Consider the following 13,484-nt stretch of genomic DNA (forward strand, 5'->3'; position numbering starts at 1 on the left):
AAAGGCTCTGCCCTGCAGACTATCAAAGCAGATGCTGAGACTTATGGCCAACTGCTGGGCAATGTGCATGGAATATTATGTAAGAAGTGGAAAATAGTAAGATCTGGAGTAGACAGGAACTCCACAAGGATAACAACAGAACCAGAAATTTGAACAAAGGGGTCTTTCCAGAGACTCATACTCCAACCAAGTACCATGCATGGAGATCACCTAGAACCTCTGCACCCCTGTAGCCCATGGCAGTTTAGTGTCCAAGTGGGTTCCATAGTAATGAGAAGAGGGACTGCCTCTGACATATATGATTGACCTGCTCTTTGATTACCTCCCCATGAGTGGGAGCAGCCTTACCAGGCCACAGAAGATGACAATGCAGCCACTCCTGATGAGATCTGATAGACTAAGATGAGAAGGAAGGAGAGGAGGACCTCCCCTATCAGTGGAATTGTGGAGGGGCATGCGTGAAGAAAGAGGAGGGAGGGTGGGACTGGGAGGGGAGGAGAGAGGGGCTTATGGAGGGATACAAAGTGAATAAAGTGTAATTAATAAAAATAAAAATATGGAAAAACATTTTAAAACTGTAAGTTGTGCATCAACTCATTAATTTTTTTAAACCCTATCAAGAAGCTGAGGGCAAAAGCAAGAATAAGAAAATCAACTGTTGTCTCAGTGACTAGACCAGCTTGAGAGTGTCATGTCAGCCAGTGCTGCCTCAGCTATTGTCTTTACTCACCAATATTAAAAAGTCCCTGGCTTTGCTGTTACGAATATAACTCCTTTTTAAAGTTTGTTTTCTAAGATTCTCTACATCAGAGTCACTAGCAAAACATTTTTACCTAACCTTGCTAAACAACCTATTTTTCCAAATTCTTTCTAAAGGTAGGTCATTGCTACCAATCAATATCTGTAGGTTCCTTTTAGGGGTGGTCATTAAATATATATAAAAAATCATTTATCTGTTCCAGCAGCAATGCCTGAATGAGATAAAGCATTGATATTTGTAGGTGCCAGATATACTCCCCAGTCAGGGCCTGGAAGACCCCTTTGAGTTTTCGCACAATTCATATATAGGAGGGGTATTGGCCCCTCAAGCATAACAAGCAGAGCTGCGGTCTGTAACAGCATGAAGGTCTCAGGACACAGTTCTCGGTGCTGTGCTATGCCGAGACACATCCACCATGGCTTTGCTAACTATTGGGCCACATTGCATGAGTTCTAGTGTTGTTTGCTGTTGCTCCTGCATGGCTCCCAACAAAAATAGTTTATATTATTTCAGGCGACTGTCATGTATGTTGTTTCTCTGAATTCCTTCTCAAACTATTTGTCACATGTATATAGGAGGGTGCCTGATTTCTCTGACTAAATTTGTATCTGGATCCTTTGCTGAAAATGTTTGTGAACTCTGTTTCTTATTGTAAATTTTAGGATCGGCTTTGTATACTAAAATACTAACTGCAAGTAACGGTATGTTAACTTTTTTCTTTTTCTTTTAATCCTGTTGATCTCCTATATATGCCTTATAACTTTGTCTAAGGCTTCAATATATACCAACTATTTTGAATTAGTAAACAGAAAGGAGACAACCTTTTATTGTTCTTGATTTTAGTGGAATTACTTTTAATTTCTCTACATTTAACTTGGCGTTGCCTATGTGTTTGCTGTAAACTGCCCTCAGGATGTTGACATGCATTCCTATTATCTTAGTCTTTTCAGGTCTTATATTATGAATGTGTATTAGATTTTGTCATAAGTCTTTCCTCATATGAAAAGATGATCATTTGATTTTTGTCTTTCACTTTGTTTATATAGTGGATATTTATCAACTATGAATGCTGAACTGTCATGGCACCTCCTGAATGAAGCCTGCTTGAAGAGGGGGATGATTTGTTTGATGTATTCCTGATTTTGTTTGAAAATATGGTATTGAAAATTTCTGTAACTAAGTCCTTAAGCAAAATTGATCTGTAACCCTTTTTTTATATTTTGGATTTCTTTGTGTTTGGAACACATGTAATTTAGAGAGAATGAGAGAGGCAGGTTAGGAAAGAGATTGGAAAGGAGATAATGATGGTTGAACTCCAGTAAAATTCATATAATGGTATTCAGAACTCAAAGAAATATTGAGGTAGTAAATATTCTAAATCTTTTTATAAAAATAATTAATTATTTTGTTCATATACTTCATTAATGCCTGGTAAAAGTAAAACAGAAAAGAAGTGGGAAATAGCAAGAGCTGGAGAGGACAGGAACTCCACAAGGAGAGCAACAGAACAAGAAAATTTGAACACAGGGAACTTCCCAAAGACTCATACTCCAACCAAGGACTATTCATGGAGATAACCTAGAACCCCTGCACAGATGTAGCCCATGGCAGTTCAGCGTCCAAATGGGTTACATAGTAATGGGAAGAGGGACTGCCTCTGACATAATCTGATTGGCCTGCTCTTTGATCACCTCCCCCTGAGGGGGGAGTAGCCTTACCAGGCCACAGAAGATGACAATGCAGCCACTTCTGATGAGAACTGATAGACTAAGATCAGAAAGAAGGAGAGGAGGACCTCCCCTATCAGTGGACTTGGGGAGGGGCATGCATGCAGAAAGGGGAGAGAGGGTGGGATCGGGAGAGGAGAAGGGAGGGGCTTATGGGGGGATACAAAATGAATAAAGTGTAATTAATAAAAGTTAAATAAAAAAATTTAAAAAAAAGTAAAACAGACTTCTCTAACTTTCTCTTCAATCCGGCTCAAAGTTTCTAGCATCTTTCACAGGAGGCTTGTCAACAAACATGAAGAACAATTATGAAAATGAAAATGCAATGTCTTCTCAAAACACCCTTTCTCTTTGGAGATGTTCAAAATCAACTTAATTAAGTTTGTTATTTAGCAACTTGAAAAGATCCATGAATGGTTTTGAATCCCAAAGCCAGCAGTGCCTTTGCCACTGATGGCGAAATGATAATTACAGCTCTGGAGGGAGGTGAGGTCACAGAGTCACAGACCTCAGGCTTCAGTTGATGCTTACAGCACTGCTTATTAGTGAGTCTTGGATGTACCCAATGAGCACACCATCCTGCAGAGGCAAGAAGCTGGTGAGTATGTTCAATTTCAGTCTGAGCTGCAGAAGCACCAAAGAAGTTAGGGCTGAATAGTTGTTCATTTCTAGTACTAGAAATCTTGGGTATAAACAGATCTGCGGAATGGACAGAGAATGCACAGAATAATTCCACAGCTGAGATGTTAGTGATAAAGGATAAGCACACCTAATGGTGTGCCAATCCCTGCTGTTTCCTCCAGTAATGTAAGTCCCTGACTGAGGATAACTGTGCTTATCACCAGGGAATGCAGTTCATCTGTGAAGTTGCTCAAGGACTGTGATCATAAATCAATGTGATAATTCACCTTACCTAACATGAAGTATAAACTATCTTTGCAGTATTATCATTATAGTTGAACATACCATAGTTTCACCTTCATAGAAAACATTTGAATGGAAATACATAAGCACACAAATCTGGAAGTTATGTGATGTGTGGCTGTTCCTGGAATAAAAGGTATTCTATATAAACCTATATTTCCTAGTTATAGATGCAGTAACTGGGTATTGTATGAATAGTGGTAAAAGACCTGGCTTGAAATCTGTCTTGGACTTGGGAAGTAACATAAAGGGAAGTTACAGTATGAGTACCAGCAATGGCAGCCAGGACCAAATGTGTCTTGAGTTATCTCTCCTGGCTCAGTCATGCTCTACTGTTGAGAGCAAACTGGTGCAATGCCTTCCCTCTCTATTTCTTGTTGCTGTTGACTGAAAACAAGTCTTTGTGCAGGGCTGGGATCTACAGTTCAGGTCTATTTGTCTGACATTTAGTTGATTATTTCTGTTCAGACAATGTTAAAGTGTACACAATTTGCTGATAACTTTTTATGTATATCTCATTCATCATATGTATTTGAGTGTTTTATAAGTTTTACTTATATTCATCAATATAGTAAGTACTAATTATATGCAGAATATTAAAGGAAGTGTGTCACTATCTTATTCTCTTTTCTTGGGATTTCAGCAGACATTTGTGCTTTGTGTTGCATATTTGCAGAATAATGACGTTAGTAATTAATTTGCTGTTACCAATACAGCCTTTATCCTGCAGCAGATACAATACATAGTTCTGGTGGCGTTATAAACACTAGGTCAGTCTTGTGCTTGTGAGATGAAACTGTGAGATAGGACAGTTTTCTGTCACAACAAACCATATTTAGATCACTTCATTTTAGTAAAATCTCAGAAGCCTTACTGGTACTTCACATTTGCCTATGAGATAAACCTGACCTTAATTTTAGAAGTATTTATTAGTTTTTGTGTGTGTGTGTGTGCCTAATGTTTGCCAGAATATATAAAATTACGTGTGTGTGTGTGTGTGTGTGTGTGTGTGTGTGTGTATGTCCACTATTGGAATACAGTGTCAGAAGAGGATAGAAGAGAATGTCAGAACCTCTGGAAATAGAGCTACAGGTAGTTATGAGCTTCTGTGTTGATTCTGGAAAACAACCCAAGTCTCTCTTCCTCACCACTGAGCTATTTTTCTAATTCTTCAATCTAAAAAATTGTTTGCAAACAATAACAAGAAATAAATGTCAACAAAGTGAACAGAGTGTCAAGTGGGGAATAAAAACTGCATATAAAACTGGAGTGTGTTTGAGACTGGATCTCATATCATTGTGATCAGGGACAGAAGTGACTGTGTTTGTTCCAAAATGCCTATGTTTAAGACTGTCCAGTGTGCACTCTCACAAGGATTTATAACTCACTTACCTTTTGTGTTTCTAAGTTCTGGTTTTGACATTGGAAATAAATCTACTGTCCATATCAGATTGTTATTAAAATCAAGGAAGGTTTCAGATACACTGGATACTAGTAACCTACAAATTGTTATCACTGCTTGCCATTTAATCATAAAAAACTGCATCTGCCATTTCTTATAACATTGAGGATTCAAGAGGATTGAGTACAGAAGAAGCAGTAGAAATCCACTATGAAATATAACCTGTAAATCCACAGAAAAGGAAAGATCTAAGGTTGAGTATGGACATGGGGTTTTTGTCATGGCTCTGTACAGGATTCAATGAACATTGAGGAGCACTCTGTATTGGAACTGTTCATATTGGAGAGTTTTCTGAACAAATAAGAAAGTCATCTGTCATAATCTGGTTTATGAAGTCACTGAAAATTGATTTGATGTGATTAAATTAACAATGCAATTTACATCTTCTTGAAACAAAGCATGTGTATATTTCTCAATAGCAGATAAATAAGTCACTGACTCACTGGAAATTTCCATTTTCTGCAGGCATTTTATCTCTGTCAGTATAAGGGTCTGAAAGATCATAGAAAATGGTCAGGCATGATTGAGGGAACTAGACACATGAGATTTAGCTTTTGTTCTTTTGTTCACTGAATGGGATATCATTGTGTTCACAGTAGTGTTAAGAAAGGTGGGATCTCAGCAGTGGTATTGGCCTTTAGGTGCAGTGTTGATCCACAGTAGGAGACATAACAGGTAGAAGATCTGAAGGTTTTGAATGATATGCTTTGCTATACAGACCATAAAAATAAGCTAATCCCTCTAAAATTATATATTCTATTTTAAGATGAACTCCTAAAAATAAGATGATGTGAGTATTAACTGGGAGAACACTGGTAAATACCCTTCAGTGAACACACACCTGATTTCCTTAGCAGGTTTTCGGTGTTTCTGTTCATACTTACAGAACTTCTGACTGTAGTTTGGAGTTTTAGATCTTCCTCTTGGAGTTGCTTAGCCACCTGCCAATGATGCTGATCCAACCAGTTCTGCTCAATGTTTGAAGCTAAATGTTACTCCTGCTTATGTAGGCTGTGAGCAATGTTGCAGCACCCCTAGCAGAGAAAAACTGCACACAAATAGTTCATGCTTTTGAACCATAAATGCAAACGTTGGCTTGATGGTTGCTTGGCTTCTGGTGCATCGTGGCCTCAGCACATGCCCACCCAGGTGGCCAGCAGTAGCCACCCATGCACCTCCAGGAATGTTGCCATAAGATCTTCAGAGGCTGGAGTTGGAAGGTGTCCTTCTATCTTGTGTGAAACATTAATTGATCATAGTGTGCTAACGGGCATGAGTAGATGATCTGCAGTAAAAGCTCCCATGATTGTTACTAGATTATGTAAAAGGTCAATTTATCTGCATGGTCATTCTTATAATTGGGATTACTGGATCCCAGAGCAATTTCCCATTCCATGTTAGTCTGTCTGTTGGTGTCCTTTCCCAGGTTTGTTTAGACAGCCATACATTATGAAGTAGTTTCCTTGGCATTTCTAGGAGATGAAATCACACAGCTGATACCTGTTCCTCTGGTTCTTACAATTCACCTGCCTCTTCTGTAACAATGTTCCATGAACGTCCTGTGCAGGAGTTGAATAGTAGATGAATCAATTGGGGCCTGACACCACACAATCACTTGTTTTCTGAATTCCTGTCATCTCAGATTTTTTACTAATGACCTTATTTGACAAGGAGATTTTTTTTTTCCTGAGCATTTAGAACTACAGAAAGGTTTGCTGAGAGGAGGCAAATACAGTCTTTCTTAGGCAAGAGGCTACAATTGGTTGTCCAGTTTTAAATGGTAAACACTGATTTCATGTACATACAAAGGACATTATACAGACAGAGCAGAGATACCTAGAATGCATATTACAGGGAGCTATAAAGGCAAACAAGGAAACAAAACAAAACAAAACAAAACAACAAAACAGATCTTGTTAGCCACCAGGATTGGAGCAGAGCTTGAGGAGATTCAAAGACTCATGAGGCTTATGAAAGGTAATGCACTGACAGAAAAAAAATCTGCTGAGTCCACAATACCTCTGAAACAAATAAGAAAAAAATGGTAAGTCTTATGAGAAAGTGCTTTTAAAAAGTGAACTGATGAAATTGGTAGGAAATGTGGCCAAGCATTGCTGAGTACAGCTGACAATTAGGAATGTATAGTCCACTTGCCCAGTCTCAACCAGCTGGCCTCTAGCACAAAGACCTTACCTGATGAACCGTGGGGCTGTGTGCACTCACAACAAGGAGGTAGGCAAGGACATGGTGCTCTCACAGAAACAGTTCAAATTATGACAAGCCAGCCTTCAGCACTGAGCCAATGCCTATGAGGCCTGTAATGTTTTCCCTGCTGCGAGAACGAGAGCACAGGGTAGTGGTTCTCTGAGGGCTGGGAAGTGTGTATGACAGGAGTTCATGATGTGAAATTCCCCAAAATATTAATAAAATATTATGTTAAATAAAAGTAAGAGATTCCAGAAACATATATGATGGTTGACAGTTGCATTAGGAAAGTGAGCAGTTTACCAGAATATAATTTGTTGCTGAGTTTGTAGAACAGGGCTCTGTAATTTCCCATGGGACTTTTTATGAAAGAGGCTAAAAGAGGAAAGTTGGGTATCAGTATCAGGTTAAACAAAAGATGCCTCCAATTGAGAAAAGATGGAGGGAACTTTACCCTGTCATACGACCATAGATATATTTTGAATAGTATTATAACATTCCTACCTGTTATGTTTTAATCTTAGAAAAGACATACCTTAACGATCAATATGAGTATGTTCTGGAATTCTCTTTGTATGTGAGGTCTCATTTTCACTGTTTTTCACAGGCCTACATTGCATTGTCCCAAATGTTGTATTTTCTACGAAATATGGTGACTCTTCTTCCTTCCATCAATGTATCCATACTAAGGTATTGAGCAATATCACAGTAACATTAATGGAAACTAGTAAAAATTTGTGGGATGACATTTTTATGAGGTATATGTTGGCCTTTAACAACAGAGGTTAAAGGACTCTGTTTCACACTGTCAGTGGATTCATGGATTGAAAGTGTCCTCTTTTTCCACAAACTACAGGATTTCTTTTTACTCATTTTGACCAGAGAAATATCCATAGCCATAACCTCAAGAAAATTGTGTAGAGATCACAGAATGGACTTCTGGAATGTGGCCCTCAGAATCATTTTCCTATTACAAACAACAATTGGAATTCTGGGAAATTTCTCTCTTATTTTCTACTTCCTCATCCTTGACTGCAGACAGTGCACATTAAAGCCCACAGATCTGATTCTCCTGCACATAATGGCAGCCAATGCCTTGACCATTCTTTCCTTTGGAGTGCCTCACACCATGTCAGCTTTTGGGTTGAAGCAGTTATTGAATGATTTTGCATGCAGGTTCCTTATATACATTCAAGGATTTAGCAGGACTGTGTCCATTGGCTCCACCTGCCTTTTGAGTGTCTTCCAGGCCATGACCATCAGTCCCAGGGAATCCTTTTGGAAGGATTATAAACACAGAACTGCCAAGTACATTGGCTCCTCCATTTCCATCCTCTGGACCTTCCCTATGTTGATAAATTTAATTTTCTTTATGAACTCATTTATCAGTAGAAATAGTAAAAATGTGACAAGAAAACGAGATTATGGATACTGCACTATTGTAATCCATGATGAAATCAGTGAGTTACTCTATGCAGTATTGGTGATGTGCCCTGAAGTCTTTCTTTCTGTGCTCATTGCCTGGTCCAGCATGTTTATGATTGTCATCCTGTACAGACACAAGCAGAGGGTTCAACACATCCGCAGCACTCATGGTTCCAGCAGGACCTCCCCTGACTCCAGGGCCACCCAGAACATCCTGCTCCTAGTTTCCACCTTTCTGGCTTTTTATACTCTCTCCTCCTTCTTAAGAGGCTGCATTGCTCTTTTGCGTAATTACAATTGGTGGCTGGTGAACATCAACCCCATCATTTCTCTGTGTTTTCCATCATTTGGACACTTTGTTCTTAGGAATCCTTGTTCGTTTTTGTCCAGACTTATATGGTCTGGATCAGAAACAAAAAAATATTTAATCTTATTTTGTTGAAGTGATATATTTTGTTTGATATCCACTTTTTCACTCACCCCTTACCCTTAAAAAGTCAATACAGAAAGTTAAGCAGGTAGCACCTTGTCTTTCTAAGATTAACTAAATGTGTATTGGAGTTTTATAAGCTGGTGGAATTAGCAGCCTACATGAGCTGATCATTCTGTGCATGGCTCACTGTACATTCAAAGCTTTCTCTTTGAGTCTTCCCTCTTGCCCATCTGATGTGCAAAAGAGCTAATTATTAAGTGCCTGGTTGGCTTTCATCCTATCAGGGCATCTTAACTGTTTATTATTTCACTGGACCCTGAATGTCCTGAACTCTAACTGCAAAGAAGACTGAAACCGTAGCTGGCCAGGAACTCGTGCTTCATGAGACCTTGGTCCAGTCACCACTGCTTCATCCTGCACACATTCCAGAAAACTTCTTTGCCCAGAACTTCTCCAGTAGGCTGCTAGAACTGAGTTGGTATTTTGATTGGAATTGCATTGAATCTGTAGATTGCATTTGGCAGGATGGCCATTTTGACAATGTTAATCCTACCAATCCATGAGCATGGGAGATCTTTCCATCTTCTGATATCTTCTTCAAATTCTTTCTTCAGAGACTTAAAGCTTTTTTTCAAACAGATTTTCACATGCTTGGTTAGTGTCACTCCAAGATACTTTATGTTATTAGTGGCTATTGTGAAGGGTGTCGTTTCCCTGATTTCTTTTTCAGCCCTTTTGTTTTCGGTATACAGGAAGGCTTCTGATTTTTTTGAGTTGATTTTGTATCATGCCACCCTGCTGAAGGAGTTCTCTGGTTGAATTTTTGGGGTCGCTCATGTATACTATCATATCATCTGCAAATAGTGACACTTTGACCTCTTCCTTTCCAATTTGCATCCCTTTGATCTCCTTTAGTTGTCTTATTGCTTTAGCTAGGACTTCAAGTACTATGTTGAAGAGATATGGAGAGAGTGGAGAGGTATGTTGTACCTTCATTTTCATTGAATTCTAGGAAGTCTTTAATTTCTTTCTTCCTTAACCCAGCTGTCATTGAGCAGCAAGTTGTTCAGTTTCCATGTGCTTGAAGGCTTTCTTCTAATTCCATTGTTATTGAGGTACAGCTTTAGTCTATGGTGGTCAGATCGAATACAGGAGATTATTTCAATCTTCTTGTATCTGTTGAACCAACTATATGGTCTCTTTTGGAGAAGGTTCCATGAGGTGCTGAAAAGAAGGTATACTCTTTTGAGTTTGGGTGGAAAGTTCTGTAGACATCTATTAGGTCCATTTGATTTAGGACCTCTGTAAGTGCCTTTATTTCTGTATTAGGCTTCTGTCTAGATGATCTGTCCCTTTGTGAAAGTGGGGTGTTGAAGTCTTCCACTATTAAGGTGTTGGGATCGATGTTTGATTTGAGTTTTAATAATGTTTCCTTTATGAATGTAGGCACTCTTGTATTTGGAGCATATATGTTCAGAATTGTGATGACTTCTTGGTGGATTTTTCCTTTGATGAGAATGTAGTGCCCCTCCGCATCCTTTTTGATTAATTTTGGTTTAAAGTCTATTTAATTAGATATTAAGATAGCTACCCCAGCTTGTTTTCTGAGTCCATTTGCTTGAAAGACATTTTTCCAGCCCTTCACTCTGAGGTAATGTTTATCTTTGTTGCAGAGGTGCATTTCTTGGATGCAGCAGAATGTTGGATCTTGCTTCTGTACCCATTCTGTTAGTCTGTGTCTTTTTATTGGAGAGTTGAGGCCATTGATATTGATAGATAATAGTGACCAATGAACGTTAGTTCCTTTTATATTTGAGTCGGTGGTCTTACTGTGTTTCATTGCTTATTTCTTTTAATTTTTGTTGGGATATTATCTGTTTTCTTGGGTGAAGTTGTTTTCATTGGATTGGAGTTTTCCTTCTAGTATCTTCTGTAGGGATGGTTTGCTGTGTAGATATTGCATACATTTAGTTTTGTCATGGAATATTTTGTTTTCTCCATCTATGTTGATTGAAATCTTTGCTTGGTATAGTAGTCTGGGTTGGCATCTGTGGTTTCTTAGAGTCTGCATGACACCTGCCCAGGCCCTTCTGGCTTTCATAGTTTCTGATGAGAAGTCCGGTGTGATTCTTCTAGGTCTACTTTTATGTGTTACTTGGCCTTTTCCCCTTGCTGCTTTTAATATTTACTCTTTGTTCTGTAGATTTAATGTTTTGACAATGATGTGACTTGATGTGTTTCTTTTCTGGTCTAGCCTATTTGGTGTTCTGTAGGCCTCTTGTATATTTTTGGACATCTCTTTCTTTAAGTTGGGAAAATTTTCTTCTATGATTTTCTTGAAAATATTTTCTGGGCCTTGGAGCCTGGAGTCTTCTTTTTCATCAATTCCTATTATTCTTAGTTTTCGTCTTTTCATGGCATCCTTGATTTCTTGGATATTTTGTGTTTGGGACTTTTCTGATTTTACTTTTTCTTTGAGAGAAATATCAATTTCTGTGAGTGTATCTTCAGCTCTAGAGATTATCTCTTCCATCTCTTGTATTCTGTTGGTGATTTTTACCTTTGTGGTTCCTGATCTTTTCTCCAAGTTCTCCAGCTCCAGGGTTTCTCAGTTTGTGTTTTCTTCATTTATTCTAATTCTGTTTTCATGCCTTGAACCATTTTCTTCATCTGTTTGAATGTGGATTCCTGTCTCTCTACAATGGTCTCTATTTTTTTGTTCATTTCCTCTGTATATGCCACTAATTGTATGTCTACTTGTGCCTCTATTTGTTTGGCCATATTTGCCTGTGTTTCTTTAAGAATTTTGTCTATTTCCTCTTTCTTTACCTCCAATTAACTGGCCAAATCTTTGAATAGATTTGTTCATAGCCTCTGAATTTGGATGGCTATTGCTCTGAGAGAATTGTTTGTTTCCTCTTTATGAGCCTCAAATAATTGGGTAAGCATAGCTTTAAGGTCATTTTCCTGTGCTTCTGATGAATTGGAGTATCCATCAATTTTGGGGGTTGCTGGTGAAGTCATGATGTCCTGATTTATGTCGGGTGTGTCATTTCTCCTACCCCTGGCCTTTGGCTTATCTGAAACCTTCCCTGTTTGTTTCTGGATTCTGCATTTCAGACTAGTAGTGACTCTCTCTGGCATCTGGAGAGTTCTTCAGGAAGCTGAGAGGGGTCCCGTGTTCTTAGCGTGTGCGTTGGTGCACTAGCTGCACCTGTGGGAGGAAAGTACGTGGGCACAAAAGGGCAAATGCAGGTGCGCGTGCATGTGTGTGCGGGTGTGTAGGTGTGTGTGGAAGTGTGTCTTGAGGAACAAAGTGATAGAGAATGTTGAACCCTTGAGTGTGTGGGAGGGGCTCTGCCTTGTAGGCTTTTAGGGGGTTATTTGTATGTAGCAGGCACTGGTGATGGTCGTAGCACAATTTCCAGAGTTAACTGCCTTAACTCCTCAGTGGGACCTGCAAAGCAGGGGCTTCAATGTCCCAAGTGACCCTCTTTATCCCACAGTGGGTGTGTGGGTGGGAAGGGTCTGATATCTGGCTTCTATTTTAGAGGGACCCTGGATCTGGGGCTCTGCAGACACTCAACGGTGCACTCACTCTCAAGCAGGTCACATTGGCAGGGATCATGGTATCTGGGCTCTCTGCTCTCTGGTTCGGCCCTGCTTGGTCTTATGCAGGATGAATGACATGCTCTGCCAGTTCAGTGCTGCTGCAGCCACCAGGTTAGGAAGTCCAACTGCAGCTAGAGACTGGGAGGCCAGTCCAGATGCCTTCTGGGAAGTCCTGAGGGTCCTCCACTGTGCTCGCCAAGCCAGGGAGCCCCAGCACCTGGTGTGCCTAGCTTGTATGGTGTTTCTGCTTGTCTTTGGTGGGTATATAGAGTATTATCTGTCACTAAGGGATAGGGTGGGTTGTACAGTCAGTGGCTGAACAACCCTGCAGAGCCAGTATGGTGGCTAGCAGACCTGGGACCCTGGGAGGATGGTGCTGCGGGTCTGGAACTCCAAAACTGGTTCCAATGGGAGTTGCTCCTAAGGGGCTAGGAGCTCTGCCTCAGCCACTACAGACCCCAGACAGTTAGCTCTGAGCTGAGAATCTCGGTGAGCTGTGCCAAGGAGAAGGGTTGTCTGAAAAAAGGGGAGTGCTGGGAGATCAAAGGATTGTTTCTCTCCTTCCCCAAACAGGTCCCCGGTGGGGAGGGAGGGTGACCTGAGACCAAAGTACTCACCTTATGTGATGTTCCCTGTCATTTAGAAAGCCTCACTGTCATTTTCCTGGCTTCAGATGTTTTTCCACTCACCAACTCAGGTGTTCAGCTCTTCCACAGCTCAGAATCTGTGAATGCTAGTTGCCATCTTGGCTCCGCCCTCACCCCATTTGTCTTTCTAAGTGAGGTTTGATCATCTTACCCCAGGACCGCTTTCTTGTTTATCTTCTTTAGGTACGGATTTCAGTATGTTTATCCTATAGGTCTAGTACCCACTGATAAGTGAGTATATACCATGTGTGTCTTTCTCCTTCTGGGATACCTCACTCAGAATGATCTT

At 40.0% G+C, this 13,484-nt stretch overlaps 1 pseudogene; it reads left to right on the forward strand.

Annotated features, from left to right (window-relative positions):
• Nucleotides 1-8,009: 8,009 nt before the first annotated feature.
• On the forward strand, nucleotides 8,010-8,950 carry LOC129687356 (vomeronasal type-1 receptor 4-like; annotated as a pseudogene).
• The last annotated feature ends 4,534 nt before the right edge of the window (nucleotides 8,951-13,484 follow it).

The sequence above is a fragment of the Psammomys obesus genome, unplaced genomic scaffold (assembly GCF_907164565.1).
Source record: "Psammomys obesus unplaced genomic scaffold, mPsaObe1.curated_primary_1811, whole genome shotgun sequence".
Classification (NCBI taxonomy): Eukaryota; Metazoa; Chordata; class Mammalia; order Rodentia; family Muridae; genus Psammomys; species Psammomys obesus.